We start from the raw sequence: 16,069 nt of genomic DNA on the forward strand, positions 1-16,069 counted from the left end.
TCATCCACAGAGTGGATGAGTAATGACGGATCAAAGGTGACTCCCGTGATAGCCAAAGAATAAGAAAGAGGACCTGTTTGAATATTAGGCTTCTTGCCTCCTTGAGGAACGGGAAGTTGATTAGCATCAATCAGGTCTTGAATTGCATCCTTCAGTTTCCAGCATTTCTCAATAGTATGACCTTTGCCTTGGTGAAACATGCAATGAGCATTAGGGTCATAGCTAGCAGTTCTGTTCTCTATTCTAGGTTCTGGAAACGGTCCAACAGGCATGATCAATCCTTGAATTTGCAGGCGATCAAAAGCAGCATCATAACTCATTCTCAAAGGCGTGTATACCCTCCTTTGCCTTTGGAATCTCTGAGTGGGAGCATTAAGAGCCAACACATCATCGAGATTAATGTTATTGGTAGCATTGTTGTGAAAGGAATGGTGTCCTTCGAACAAGTGTATTATACTGGTAGTGGGTTCAGAATTATTAGAAAGCTAATAAATTCAGTATAGTCAAGTGATCGGAATGCCTGGGCGGAGGCCGCTTCCGATAAGTAATATTAATGCATAATTAATATTACAGTTTAATCTTAACTGAACCCTTCGGGTCACACCCAAGCAACTAACGAACAGATGCGAGGAATTATTCGAAAGGAATTAATGAGTCGACCGAGTAATAAATATTTAGACGTCGGAAATTTGAGGTTAGAGCGTCAGAAGTGGAGTCGAAAATATTAAAAGACGAGACGTGCAAATAGTAATAAATCAACATATTTCCCAAAATACCCCTATCATCGGAATGCCCCGAGAAAACCTAATGCTAGGTGCACAATGGCAAGCATGGTGGCTAGCATGCGCACCAAGCCAAGACTTGGCTGGCTGATGCGTGCTAGCGCACCAAGGCTAGCTGCCGCAGCCAAGTGCACGCACAAGGCAGCAGCAACAAGGCCTCGGTATCATGCCTCGGCAACAACCCGCACAAATAGTGCTTAGCTTGTTGGCCGAGGGCAGCAGCAGCAGCAGCAGCCCGCACATTGCATGCTGGGCTTGCTGGCCGAGAAAAGCAGCAGCAGCCCGCACCATTTTCTGGGCCTGCTGTGCGACAGCCACACCATGGCAGCCCACATGGGTGCCTTGGTGCCCAAGTGGGGCTGCCATGTGGCGCATTGCAATTGGGATAGGCTTGTTGTGTTGGCAAGTTTTGGGGTGAGGAGTGGAGAGAAAGTTTGGTCCGCCCCTCTCCAAATGATCCTCACCTGCTCCCTCATGTATGCTTGACACTTGTTGATTTATTACTAGTTTGCTTAATTATTATATTTTAGCTTTAAAATAAACTGTGAAAATCTCACTGTCCCACATTGATGGGAGAGAATTTCATACTCTCATCATTCCCTAGAAATACCCAACTTGGGGCATTACCATTGTAAAAACCCTTGAACTCATAATTACTCGGGCTTGGTTGGGCCTTGCTAACCCAAGGCAATAGACCTTAAGTCGGTGGTCGTGTTGCGGGTGGATCTCCGTCGGAGGCCGTTGTAATATCGAGGCTCTCTATCAAGTAAGAGCCCTAGTGGTTAGGCGAAGCACGCGACAAAGGTATAATATCTATTCTACCCTTTGTGTTTATTTAGTTATGCCGCTTATGTGATTTTAATTATTGCGAGCAAGATCCTTGGCTCGGGTTTTTTTCGCGGTAAGTCAGACTCACCAAACCCTAACAGCGGTGTCGGAGCCCCGCTCGTTTATTTTTATTATCATGTGTTTTCAAGGTTATTTATGGCTTATTTTTCTGGTTTTAAGTTGCTAATTAGATTAGTGGCTCGGTTTTATTATTTTAGTCCTATTTTAAATACGATTTTTGGCCAAGAACCAAGGTTTTCTCCTAAAAATAGTGGATTTTGGGTGGAAACACGTTCTGGAAATGTTTTCACCCCCATGGGCCTGTGATTTTAGCCAAAATCGAACCAGAAATGCCTTTTTTGTGGGATTTTTCGTTTTGACGAAAAATTTTAAGTCTTTCTTACATTGAATTTTTATGGCATAATATGGTTATTATGTATTGATTTATCTGCATTATTTTTCTGCAAAGTTAATCTCTTTAAAGCATATTTACTTGGTAGTATTTTGTGCTTACAAGATTGATTATTTTTCACCTAATTGCAAACTAATTTTATTATAGTGTGAAATCTTTGTTTTTGAGGCTTTCAAGTACTAAAGATTCAATCTTTAATTATGTTAAGTGATTGAAACTTTAAAGTTACTAAATTCCATGAATTTTATGTTGAACTTTGTTGTTTTAATCATTTTTGGATGATTGAAAACATAAAGTTTCAATCTTGTGATAGAAATCTCATTAAATCTTCATATTTGAAGATGATTTTTTCAAGGATTCAAAAGTGTTAGAAGTTGGATTTTTTATTTGAACATTAAAGTTCATATTTTTCCAACTCCCTCTTACATTGTCAAAATCTCAAGATTAATTTAAATTGATTAAATTAATAGTGAGAAATTGCCTTTATTATTTTGTTGCACCAAGTTAGACCAATTTTATTAAAGAATGGTTCTTGGAAATAATTTTGGTTGAATGCACTTTGATAAATTTTATTTAAGTTAGACTTGTTTAAATTTTTCAATTTTACTCATTAAAATTAGTTCTAAAATTAATTTAGAATTATTAAATTGTCACGCGAAATTTGGGATAGAAATCCCAAGGCTATGGCACGCAAATCGAGGCAAAGCCTCCCTTGGCTAGCCAGGCTGCATAGCAGCCCGCATGTGGCTACCAAGGAGGCTGCCCCATCTTGCGTGCGGCCATGTGCGTGGCTGCTTCTCGCTGCCAGCAGCATGGTGCGCCAGCCAGCAACAAGCAACAACACGGCACAGCAGCAACATGGTGCTGTGCTCGCAGTGCGTGCTGCTATGCTCGGCAGGCCATGGCTGGTGCGAGCACGAGCTATGTGTGCTTGGTGTTGCGTGGTGTGCGGGGGTGTGCTGCAAGGCTTGTGGCATGGTGCGCATAGCTATCAAGATTGTGCGGCCTCGTGGCTTGTGTTCTTGCACGCCCCGTAGAAGAGTCGACACGCATGCGGTATTCTAGGCTATGGGTGTGACGCTTGGCATGAGTCACGGCTATGCGGACCTCCCCTTAATTAGCACATATACCACGTTTTAAGGAAATATTATTTTGCATTTTAGCCGTTTCATTTATTTTAATTAATCTTGTTTATTTTAATTAAAATTTTGGAGGTTAGGCCTCGGTTTTGAGCAGTGGTGGAAAAATTTTATTTTGGCAAATTTTGGGTTCTACCGGCTTAATTAATTGGATTAATTAAGTTAGATGCGGAATTTAGTGGGAGCTTCAATTATTAATTACACTATTTACATAATCGGTTAAAAAACTTTGACTAGTTTTAATTAGGCGTGTTAATTGGATTAACCACGTAGATTAGTTACAAGTACGCGCGTGTGTTTTTTGCATTGTTACTTGTTTATCGTTGTAAAATGCATGGGTCATTCACAAATAGTGAATGGATGAATGGAATGTATATTCTCTCACAGGTTTTATGAAATGGCAACTAGTGGGACCCGATTAGGATAGAAAATACGGACTATGTCCGTTGAGTATTTTTGTACCTTAATATTTAGATTAGTCCTAATTGTAGATACTACTAGTTGCATAATTTTTGATAAGTCTTGAAGACGGAGGTTCTTAGAAGACGAAGCCATGAAGTTGCAAAAGAAGACCTTTTGAAGACTTGAAGAATTCAAGGGGTCATGCTAGTTGCCAATATGCATCAAATTTTATACTTTACATTTTCATGTATATGCTTGTATATGATGCATGTTTTTCGTTACATTGCTATGATTAATTAAGTTCACTTAAATCAACCAACATAGAAATCCTAGGTCCCTAATAATATTGAGTGAAACTTGCCTTTCCAAAACAACACTTGCAAACCGAATGAGTGTGATGGTGGGCTACGCCAAAGAGAGGCACCATTACTACTTTTAGGAACGTAAGGCACACCAGGTGTGCATGTTGGTTTTGGTTGAATTCATCGGTATGAGTGAGGAGTCCCCACATACCGTGGCAAAAGAGATATATCGTCAAGACACATTGGATGCGACGATTATCTAACCAAGAATGGCTTGGAGCCATTAGCAAGGCAATGCTTACCTTGGGATAACAAGTGTTATGACAAGCCAAAGCATGCCTAATTACTCGTTGATCCCTTGGATCTTGGAATCGCCTTATTTTCACAAAATGGGGACAATTTTATGTGTAAATAAGACGTTAAATAAGTATTGAAATATGCATGAATTAAATTCAATCTTATTTAAGTATTACGAATGGTTTTTCATTTCAAATTCTTTCACTTGTAGAATCATGTCTTCAACTAATGACAACGACCTAATGCACCTGGAACTTCCTGAAAAGTTGCCATTTTCATTGAATTTGGTCAACTTTAAGGAATGGGAAGATGAACTCCGAAAGACACTCAGAAATTGCTACTTAGAGCATATTTTGGACACTCCGATCCCCAGTTTCTACTCGAAAGGGATCATGAGTGATGAGGCTCATGAAGAATGGAGTATGGATTGCTAAAGAGTTTCAAAACTCATGGTAAACTCCATCTCGGTACAATGGAAGGGGATATTCTCCAGCTATTTTCCGGACATGATGCTCAAAGCTCTTGAGGATGTAGTCAATCTGAGGGTCACTAAGAGTCCCAAAGGCAATTATGATGGCCTCGTAGAGGATATGACTAGGTCACTTTCTAAAATGAGGATCAAGCCATCGCAAGATGGTTGTCTCTCGAAAGAAAGACAAGAGGTGTGGGGTAAAGTCTGCAATGTGAGACTTAGGCCCGGAATGCCACTTCAAGCTCATGTAATTAACATGACAAGGCTATTCAACCATCTAGAGCTAATTGGCAAACCAGTGGAAGACGAGCAAGCGGCTCACATACTTCTTAGCTCTTTTCACTTGGGGTATGTGGCGCTTAAAATGCGACTCACCGCCAATCGAAATACACTGTCCTTAAGGGAAGTTATCCATGAGCTCTAGAAGACCTATTCTTGCAAGAAGGCTAATTTTGCCCTAAGGCTGATGAAGAAGGAGTTCAAAGACAAGAGGAAGATGCGATGCTTCTATTTTGGTAATCTCGGTCACTACAAAAGAGAATGCGGCATGTATCTGGATGATGAGGCGAAAGGAAAAGTAACCTCAACCTCAGGTATCATCTTTACACTTGAATATAAACAATTTAAAGGTATTAGATACCGGATAATTGACTCACTATATACTCCTTTTTCAGGAACCAAGTTAGCAGTTCTTCTCAAGTGGATATGAGTACACAAGTGGAAGATGAAGATGATCTATCCAAGAAAACTTGTAATCTCATGTTTTGTCTAAAGATTAGAACTTGTTAGTTTTATTCACCATACTTTGATTTCCGACATAGGACGTCATTTTCATCATTGAACCAAGACTTTTAGTTTATGTCTTGTATATATGGAATGACACTTTCATGTCTTTTGGACAAAATTTTTAAATGATGATACCAATGCTAAAAACATAGTCGAAATTACTTGTGGCATTGTCGCCTTGGCCACATTAACATCAAACGCATTAAGAAGGTTGTACAAGAAACCATTCTGGACTCATTTAATTTAGAATCATTTGAGAATTGCGAAGGATGTTTACTAGGCAAGATGATAAAGCAACCATTCTCCAAGTTAGGAGAAAGGGCCGGTGACTTATTGGGCCTAATACATACCGATGTATGTGGGCCAATGAGTACACCCGCAAGGAATGGTTATCGGTATTTCATAACCTTCACGGACGACTATTGTGGATATGGTTATGTCTACCTAATGTTGCACAAATCTGAATCGTTTAATAAATTCAAAGAATTTAAGAGTGAAGTTGAAAATCAACTTGGCAAGAAAATCAAAGGGCTTCCATCGGATCGAGGAGGCGAATATTTAAGCCAAGAATTTAATGACCATCTGAAAGATAATGGCATACTTTCAGAACTAACACCTCCCGGAACTCCTCAATGGAACGGAGTACCTGAAAGGAGAAATCGAACCTTGTTAGACATGGTACGATCGACTATGGGTCTTAGTGATCTTCCAATCTCTTTCTAGGGACATGCACTTTTAACCGCGACACTTACACTGAATCGTGCTCCGTCAAAAGTTGTGGAAACGACTCCATATGAAATTCGGACAAATAGACCTTCAAGGTTGTCTTTTCTCAAGATTTGGGGATGCGAAGCATATGTCAAGAGACTCATGTGTGACAAACTTCACCCAAAATCTGACAAGTGTTTCTTTATGGGTTATCCAAAAGAAACCAAAAGGTATTACTTCTACAACAAATATGAGAACAATGTTTTTGTTGCTCGTGATGGTGTCTTTTTGGAGAAGGAGCATCTTTCAAAAATTACAAGTGGGAGGAAAATCGAACTCGACGAAGTTCAAAAGGACGAGCAACAAGGACAATTTGACAATCAGAGTGCTCACAAAGCATCTGTTGACATTGGTCAAAGTCAAAATGTGCAAAGTCAAACTGACAATGCAAATGCTAAGTCCATTACCCTACGTAGGTCAACTCGGCCAAGATCTCAACCTGACAGATATCATGGATGGAGATGAGCCGGCAACCTACAAGCAAGCTATTATGATCCCCGACTCTGCAAAATGGCAAGAGGCCATGAAATCCGAAATGGACTCCATGTTTGAAAATCAAGTATGGGACATGGTTGATTTACCCGAAGGTTACGCAGCTATCGGATGTAAATGGATTTTCAAGTTGAAAACCGACAAAGATGGAAATGTATTCATTTACAAAGCTAGACTGGTAGCAAAAGGTTACAGGAAAATTCACGGAGTTGATTATGATGAAACCTTTTCTCCAGTTATAATGCTTAAGTCCGTTCGGATTATCCTAGCGATTGCTGCATATTACGATTACGAAATATGGCAGATGGACGTCAAAACCGCCTTCTTTAATGGAATTTTGGAAGAAACTGTGTACATAACAACGCTAGAAAGGTATGCAAGCTTAAAAATTCCATTTATAGATTAAAGCAAGCGAGTAGAAGTTGGAATCTACGATTTGATGAAGCCATTAGTAAGTTTGGTTTTATCAAGAATCCAGATGAGTCTCTTGTTTACAAGAAGGTCAGTGGGAGTAGCATCGCCTTCCTAGTCTTATATGTCGATGACATTTTTCTCATTGGAAACAGTATTCAATTGTTAGAGTCTGTAAAGGCTTGGCTCAGAAAATGTTTTTCAATGAAAGACTTGGGAGAGGCTCGGTACATACTAGGCATCAAGATCTACAGGGATAGATCAAAAAGGATGATAGAATTAAGTCAAAGTACTTATATTGATAAGGTACTAGCTCGATTCAACATGGAAGGAGCCAAGAGAGGCCACCTGCCCATGTCGCATGGCATAACCCTGAGCAAGAATTAGTGTCCAAAGACACCTGATGAGCGAGAAAGGATGAATCAGATTCCATATGCTTCGCTTATTGGATCGATCATGTATGCCATGATATGTACTAGGCCAGATGTATCGTATGCCTTGAGCGCTACGAGCCAATACCAATCAGACCCAAGAGAGGCGAATTGGACTACGACCAAGAATATCCTAAAGTACTTGAAATGGAACAAGGATAAATTCCTGGTCTATGGTGGTAAAGATGAATTCGTTGTTAAGGGTAACACCGACGCAAGCTTCCAGACTGATAGAGACGACTTGAAGTCACAGTCTGGGTACGTATTCTGTCTCAATGGAGGAGCGTTTAGTTGAAAGAGTGCTAAGCAAAGCACAATTGCTGACTCTACAATTGAAGCCGAATACTTGGCAGCATCTGAGGCAGCTAAGGAGGCAGTTTTGATTCGCAAGTTCATTGGGAAACTTGATGTTGTACCCGCCATTAGGGGTTCAATAGCCCTCTATTGTGACAACAATGGGGCTATTGCTCAGGCCAGAGAGCCAAGAGAACATCAGAAGGTCAAACATGTCCAGAGGCGATTTCACATGATTAGAGAATGGAAATTAGGAGGTGAAATCAGAATATGCAAGGTTGGAACGGACGACAAGTGAAGCACAACAAACAAGTTGAGAGAATGGGAATCTAGCACATCGGAAATTGGTTTTGATTTCCTTATTTTAGTGTTATACTTAATTTTGGACAATTTTAATGTAAGGCACTATGATGAACCATTCAGTTTTGGAGTAATTAAATTTTTCATGCAATTTAAATCACTCCGGTACTATTTAATTGTGGTTTAAAATTAAATATTGAGTCCATTCGATTTTGAGAATATTTAAAATAGGGTATCAAGACAATGTCTTGGATAAAGAAACACCTATTAAGTGAACATTGAATATTTTAATAAAAGATTATCCCTGATCAAGGTCATTTAAATGATGGACGATTAATGACCAATAGAGATTGATGTGTAGTATGATTTTAGCATCGTTTCTTGTGCTACGAGGACAAAAATCATTTGCACAGGTATTGGTTTAGAACCATATTGGATCGAACTATGAGAATACTTTAAGAGATTCAAAATCTTCATAAGTATATTTCTCATGGGGATTATAACGGCGGGAATCAGGCGGCTAGGTCCTCTTAGTAAGAGATGCTACATTACAAGACTGGGAATGTCCCCCTACTAACAATAGGGAACATGTCTTTGTTGTTTACAAGGTCTCTCGAACAGCGAGACTGTGAAAATGCATGGCCATGCTCAGATAGATTTTAGAAATCATCTGCTTATTGACAGTCAAACTCGGATTTTGAGAAACACTTCTGGACGTAATAGGGATGACGAATAATCTTACCCTATAGTTCATGAAGAGACATGAAGAGAAATAGGAAATGGGCTATACACTAAAAGCTCACTTGTCTGGAAGGACAAGTGGGAGATTGAAAGGAATGGTGTCCTTCGAACAAGTGTATTATTCTGATAGTGGGTTTAGAACTATTAGAAAGCTAATATATTCAGTAAGGTCAAGTGATCGGAATGCCTAGGTAGAGGCCGCTTCCGATCAGTAATATTAATGCATAATTAATATTACTGCTTAATCTTAACTGACCCCTTCGAGTCACACTCAAGCAACCAAGGAACCGATGCGACGAATTAATTTGGAAATAATTAATGAGTTGACCGAGTAATAAATATTTAGACGTCGGAAATTCGAGCTTAGACATCTAATTTTGGCCTCCTGTCCCGACAAGAAGTGCAATGACGATAAATAAAACCATCTTCGTGTTGGATCAAAGTAAAGGATGCTTCTGGATAACTGGTTAAACCACAAAGACACAAAAAGACTAGCCTAACCCAAAAACAAATGTAAACAAGGTCTAATTAACTAAACCCGATCATAATTAGGCTTAAACCCGTGCTTAAAACCTAATAATGACGGATTTAGAAGCACCTAGGTTAAATTTAATGCTGCCGCAGGAAAAGCCGAGCGCATCTCAATGAGTCGCGCAGAGGCTAGCGCGCACAACTAATTTGGCTTAACTGATCAATCAATCAATTAATTATTCAATTCTAATATTATTTAACCACGCAAGATACTATGTGGAATTTATTAATTAAGAAATCCTTTTAAAGTCTAGTGATCAAACAACACTAATTGATTGATTAAAGTTCCTTTAAACAAGAAAATAAAGATGATTCATTTAAGTGCTCGGGATTTTACCACTTCTCTTTGCTAGATCTCCATTTAGAACACTTATGGACTCCTTGTTCGGGAACCTCCACCATAGTAACAAAAAATCAAAAGGGGTGAGTATTTAGGACAAGAGGGTTTAGTAGCACAAGTTCACAATATTTCTACTCGAGTTTTAAGTTAATTTTTGTGTGTTTTAAGCCTAGGATTAAGCCTCTATTTATAGGGAATGAGTACGATTAGGGTTTTAAGCATTATGTCGCAGCAGGTGTCACGCGCGGCATCCCAGCGCAATTGATATGGTTGCGCTGCTATGGGCAGCACAACTAATTGTCTTGTGTGCGGCTTTATGGTAAGATTCGATTTTACATTTTTACGAAATTCTGAATCTTCCGCAAGCACATCACTAGCATTTGCACTGGGTGTCGCGCGTAACTGAATTAGTTGTGCGTGCCAGCCCAGCGCGACTCATTGAGATGCGCTCGGCTTTTCCTGCGGCAGCATTAAATTTAACCTAGGCGCTTCTAAATCCGTCATTATAAGGTTTTAAGCACGGGTTTAAGCCTAATTATGATCGGGTTTAGTTAATTGGACCTTCTTTACATTTGTTTTTGGGTTAGGCTAGTCTTTATGTGTCTTTGTTGTTTAACTAGTTATCCATAAGCATTCTTTACTTTGATCCAACACGAAGATGGTTTTATTTATAGTCATATGCCCGGCCTGCGCGACACTCTTGACAATTGAGTCATCAACGTATACTTCAACATTCTTGCCCTTCTGGTGCATGAACACTCTATCCATTGTCTTCTGAAAAGTAGCCCCATCATTCTTTAACCCGAAGACCATAGCTGTGTAATTGTACACTCCCCCTACGGTGATGAATGCGGTCTTCTACATGTCTGGCTTGTGCAGGCTGATTTGATGGTACCTTGAGAAGGCGTCCATGAAGCTTAGCATGGCGTGAACGCTGGTTGAGTATACCAGTTGGTCGATTCGCGGCAGCGGGTGGCAATTTTTTGGACATGCTTTGTTGAGATATGTGAAATCAACGCACATCCTCCATTAGCCGTTTTCTTTCTTGACCATGACCACATTTGCTAACCACTTCGAATAATCGCAATGTTTTATGAATCCCGCTTCTAAAAGCTTATCCACCTCCTCTTGGATTGCTTGATTCTTCTCCGTGGAGAAGCTTCGTTTCTTCTGCCTAACCAGCTTGATGTTCTCTTTCACATTCTGCCTTTGAACCATGACCGCGGGGTCAATTCCCGGCATCTCATCTGCTGAGAATGCGAAGATGTCTTTATTCTTCCTAATCAGCTCTATGAGGTGCACTCCCACCCCATGGTCAATACCTTTTCCAATTTTTACTGTCCTTGAATTGTCGCCTTCTGTGAGCTCGACAGTTACATGTTCCCCGCTGGGAAGTGGTCTAGCTACATCTTCTTTTACGGGTTCGAAGTTTTCCATAGCTAACTTTGGCTTGTCCTTCTCCCTGTGATACTCTTCTCGCTTCCTTTTCCTTGACTTTCTTTCAGCGTGCTCAACGGATATTGGCTCTGAGCCTGGCTGCTGCCTGGTCCTAGCAGGCTGCTTTAGGGCTATTATGTAACATTGTTGAGCTGTCTTCTGACTTCTCCTGAGTTTTGCTGACCGCCCCTCATTGGTCGTGTATTTTGTGGATGAGCGTGTTTTGGGTTTTTTTGTCCCTCGAGAGAGTTACAGCTCTAAGACTCGTTCCAATGAAGCCACCTGTACCTGCAAAACAACAAAACTCCAGATGTTCGGAGGTCAGCCTCCGAAGATTAAGTTAGTAGCGAGTCGGAGTAGAAAGATGCGGAAAATAAGGTATCTTCTCGGATTCCGAGATCAGGTGTCTGTCTGTTTCTTGAGAGTGACAGGTGGTGTAATGATTGAAACATGTCCCAATAAATGGGAAATCTCCCTATTTATAGGGTCCTAGAAAGGTGTGCCCTCTCCTAGGGTTTGATGACCTAGGAATAAGGGCAGCGCCGCTTTTTGGGGCTCCTTGGGATTTAGGCCTTGAAGGCCCCATTCCCAGGGAGCAATATCTGTGTGACACGTGTCGGTGCTTGGGTGGTCCATTTGGACTTCTCTTCTAGTGACACGTGGCGCGCTCTTATTGGGACAGCTGGCGGGGTAGAAATACCCAAATCATTTGCCCCTTACAGGGGTGATGTTGCTTGCCACGCGACGCTTGTGACTGGTGTCGCATTGGAAGTGGTTAAAAATTTTTAACCGTTTACCATGGGTGAATCCAAGGGTTTTACCCTAGATTCTTTACCCTTTCTATAAATAGGGGTTAACCCCCCCCCCCCCTAATTCACATGTTTGCGCGAATATTAGAGAAAATCCAGAGCTTTTGACTTCTGAAAACTTTTGTCATTTTCTTGCTAGCATATGACAGCTGTCACCAAGACCGTCTATAAAGCAGATGTCCTAGTGTTTCATCCGCCTCCCATTGCTCTTTAAAGGTAACCGCCTTCTTCCTTTTCCTTTTACTTTTTTTTTGTCTTTTCGAAAATGGTTTCCCAAACGCACACGGCACGACCTAGGGTAGTGATTAGCCGGTCACCGGGGATGGATGAATCTAGAACTAGGGGTGCCAAAACTCGTTTTTGGACTCCCCTCTGCGAACTTCTCCGAATCCGACCGTATTTGTGTCTGTGCAAGACACCATGGCCAGAACGAGGAGAACAAGCAGGACATACCATTCAGATGGTTCTTAGCACCATTCAGAAGGCTCAATTGTATATTCAGAAGGCTCCATTAGGGCGCCTGTAAATGAACTGTATGACTATCCTCCCAGTCCTTATATTGACCTTCCTCCAAATCAATCACACAACAATACACTTCTTCTGATAGCGCCTCCCTTGACTCGGAGGAGGCACGAGCCAAGATTAATACAGCAAGGGAGTCCTTGTCTGTTGAAAAGGGCGAAGGCTAGGCCGAACCGTCTACCTCGCGCCGCCTGGAGAATGCCCCATACTATGTGCATGTTCCTGCGGGCAAGCGAGAAACTATAAAGAGTGATTTGGCTAAGTTCAAGTTAAAGCATGTCATGGGTCATGGATACATTCTCTCTGTGTCGGATGCTGTAGATACAATTGTCTGGCCAGAGATGGCCAGCTATCATGACATATGCTTCGGCTGCTATGAGGCGGCCATGGAAGCTGGTCTGCGCTTCCCTCTCCAACAGGTCATGGAGAGGATCTTGGATGGATACCAACTAGGTACTTGGCAACTAGTCCATAACTCTTGGGTTAATATTATTGGCTATGTTGCCGCATGTGAGAAGCTGAGGGTGGATCCCAGTTTCGAGGCATTAGCCCACACGCACTACTTGAGCAGGGCGCCTCAAGCAAGTGGTGCCGGTTGGTACAACTTGACCAGCCACAAGGGTTACATGATGGCGGTTCTGAAGAAGTCCAAATGGAAGGATAGGAGAGCAAAGTTTTACATAATCTCCTCTTCCTACTATCTGAAGAACAAGAAATACAACCGGTGGAACCGAAACCCTCCCCTTCTTGATGGGAAGAAGGCCCTGCCGCCTATACTTAGGCAGGCGTAGGAGGAGATCTTTGACAAAAGTTTGTTCAGTTTGGCCGTCCGGACTAATAAACAGACGGGGGAAAGGAGGTCACCCCCCGGAGCTACATTCCTCGTTATGAGTGGCTCTCTTAAGGGGTGTACTTGGCCGCTTATGGTTTTAGTACAGAGATGCCGAGAGGTAATCGGCCATTTGATTCTCTGTTGTAAGAGAATGTGTTGTGTAATCAATGGAAAAATGTGCCTCCCAAATGGAGGGAATCCCCCTATTTATAGGGTCATCGGGAATTGTTTCCCTGATTAGGTCATTCTGACCTAACCCTTGTTGGGCTGCGCCGCATTGCGGCTTTCTTGGGATTTGTGCCCTTGAAGGTCGTATTTTCTCCCACGTTCTTGGAGTGCCACGTATCAAGCTGGGATCGGTCCATTTTGGACTGACCCTTGGGTGCCACGTGTCACCCTCTTAATGGACCACGTGGCGGGGGTAAAATCACCTTAAACGTTTACCCCTCACAACTGTGACGTGGCACACAACGTGGCATCTGTGACAAGTGTCACTCATCCATTGGTGGTAATTTTACCGCCACTTTTTGACTGTTCACCTTCGGGGGAATTTACGGGATTACCCCCGTATTTACCGCTTATATATAAGCGTTTACCTCCCCTTCATATTGCACGCTTGCAAACATTTTTATAGAGAGATAAATTTAGAGAGAGAGACTCTGCAATCCGTCTATGTCAAGCACAAGCACTCGAGCTAACACCCATCTGTCACAGCCGGTCAATGCCTATTACCTTCAGATATCAAATCTTAAGGTACCCTCTCTGCCCCTCTCAGCCCTTTCTTGTTTTTTCCGCTTGTACATATTTCTTGCAATAAATGGATGCATCATTAACACACACGGCACAACCTAGGTTAGAGTCTAGCCACTCTCCTGGTACGAATGAGTCTAGGACTGGGAGTGCTGCCTCTAGGTGTTGGGACCACCCTTATGCTGTTTATAATCCGACCGTCTATGTGTCTGTGCACGACACGATGGCTCGGACAAAGTAGACGGCTCCAAATCAAGACTATAAAAGTGAAGGCTCAGACGGCCTTCCGCCTGAGGGGGAAACGTCAGGTAGGAAGAACCTGACGGTCGAGGAAAGATCTCCCCCGCGCTCCCCTTCAACTCTCGCGGATTCCTTCGTAGAGGAATGTGATCAGGGAGATGGTGAGGATGCCGCCTCTATGCCCCGCTCGCAAGATGGGGAGTCCTCTGAGACAGACGGAGATGGCTCCACCTCTAGTTCCGAGAGCAGTGACAAGGCAATGTCGCCGCTTGAGGATAGCGAGGTCGAAGAGAGGAAAAAATGGAGTGAAAAGGACGACCCCTTTAAGATTCACTTCTCTGCTAAAGAGCGAGATCCTATGAAAAAGGATCTTAACAATTTCAAGTTCATGCGACCTCTTGGGGACGGATACAACATCCGGGTGCCGCCTGAGCTATGTACAATAGCCTGGAAAGACGACCAAGAGAACGCAACCGCCTAATTTGGTTGTTTTGAGGCGGCGTTCTTGGTCGGGCTCCGGTTCCCCCTTCACGAGGCGGTGAAGGCAATTTGGCGAGGCTACGGCCTCGGTGTGTGGCAACTACCCCCTGACTCCTAGGCCAACATCTTAGGGTATTTTGCCGCCTGTGAATTTCAAGGGTTGCATCCCGGCTGGGAAGCGTTTGCCCATATGCATTATCTTAGTCGTAACCCAGGCGGCTTAAGGGCGTGGCACACCTTGACCACCTACCCTAAATATATGATGACCTTTGACAAGGTATCCAACTATGACGGCTGGAAACACGTATGACGGCTGGAAACACTACTTCTACCTACTGTTTGCGCCCAGCTGGCATGAGAACTATGAGCTCCGCCGTTACAATAAGAAGCCCGAGATAATGGGTCAGAAGTATGCCCTCCCCCGAGTTCTGGATGAGGACTTTGAAAAAATAATCGAGGCTGATTTCTTTGGTCTCGAGACAGCTACCCTCTCAACCGGGGAGTCAATAAAAGTTCCAAAGAACTAGATTCCCAAAGTCGCCTGGTTTAGTGATGAATGCTTTTTGTCCGCCTGCGAACTTAGTACCATGTTTACTAAATGTATGCACTTGAGTGTTTTAACCGTCTGTATAGTTGTTGTGTCGGAGGAGATTTTTTAATGAACTGATTTTCTTTGTTTGTTCTCTTTTGCAGAAGAAGCTTTGGAGATGTTGCCTGATGAGAAAACACCCAGGCGGTCCTTTGCTCAAATCCGCAAAGACCTTGTGGAAAAACAGGCGGCCCAGACCAGGGCCAAGGTAAAAACGCCTAACTGTTTGCTTTAATAAGTTTGCAAGTCATTTTACCTGCTGCATTTTTAACAAAGACTACTTTGCAAGGTGGAGAGATTCCCATGTCATTTGAGAAAACGCTCAAACGGGCCAGGGTCGACAGCGCCTCCACTCCAAACAAAACAAAAAAAATCCTCTTCCGCTATGAAAACTGCTGAGGCCTCCTCTAGGAAGAAACGGATGTGCATCGGGGGGAAGAGCATTAAGATTGGGGGAAGCCTTGGCTTGGATATGGTCAATCCTTTAGCTACAATCAGCGCTATTGCGCCTGTAGGGGGTTCCCGCCTACAGGCTTCTAAAGGTAAGGCTAACCCTTTTGAAACTCCGCATGAGGTGAGATATCCGCTCGGAACCATCCCCAAGAAGGAGAATGATAAGATTTCGGGGATAGAAACGTTCAACGTGGAACGCATGTTGGCCCTCCTGTCTGAGGTGAGATAT

This window comes from Chenopodium album, chromosome 14, assembly GCF_948465745.1.
Source record: "Chenopodium album chromosome 14, dcCheAlbu1.1, whole genome shotgun sequence".
NCBI classification, from domain to species: Eukaryota; Viridiplantae; Streptophyta; class Magnoliopsida; order Caryophyllales; family Amaranthaceae; genus Chenopodium; species Chenopodium album.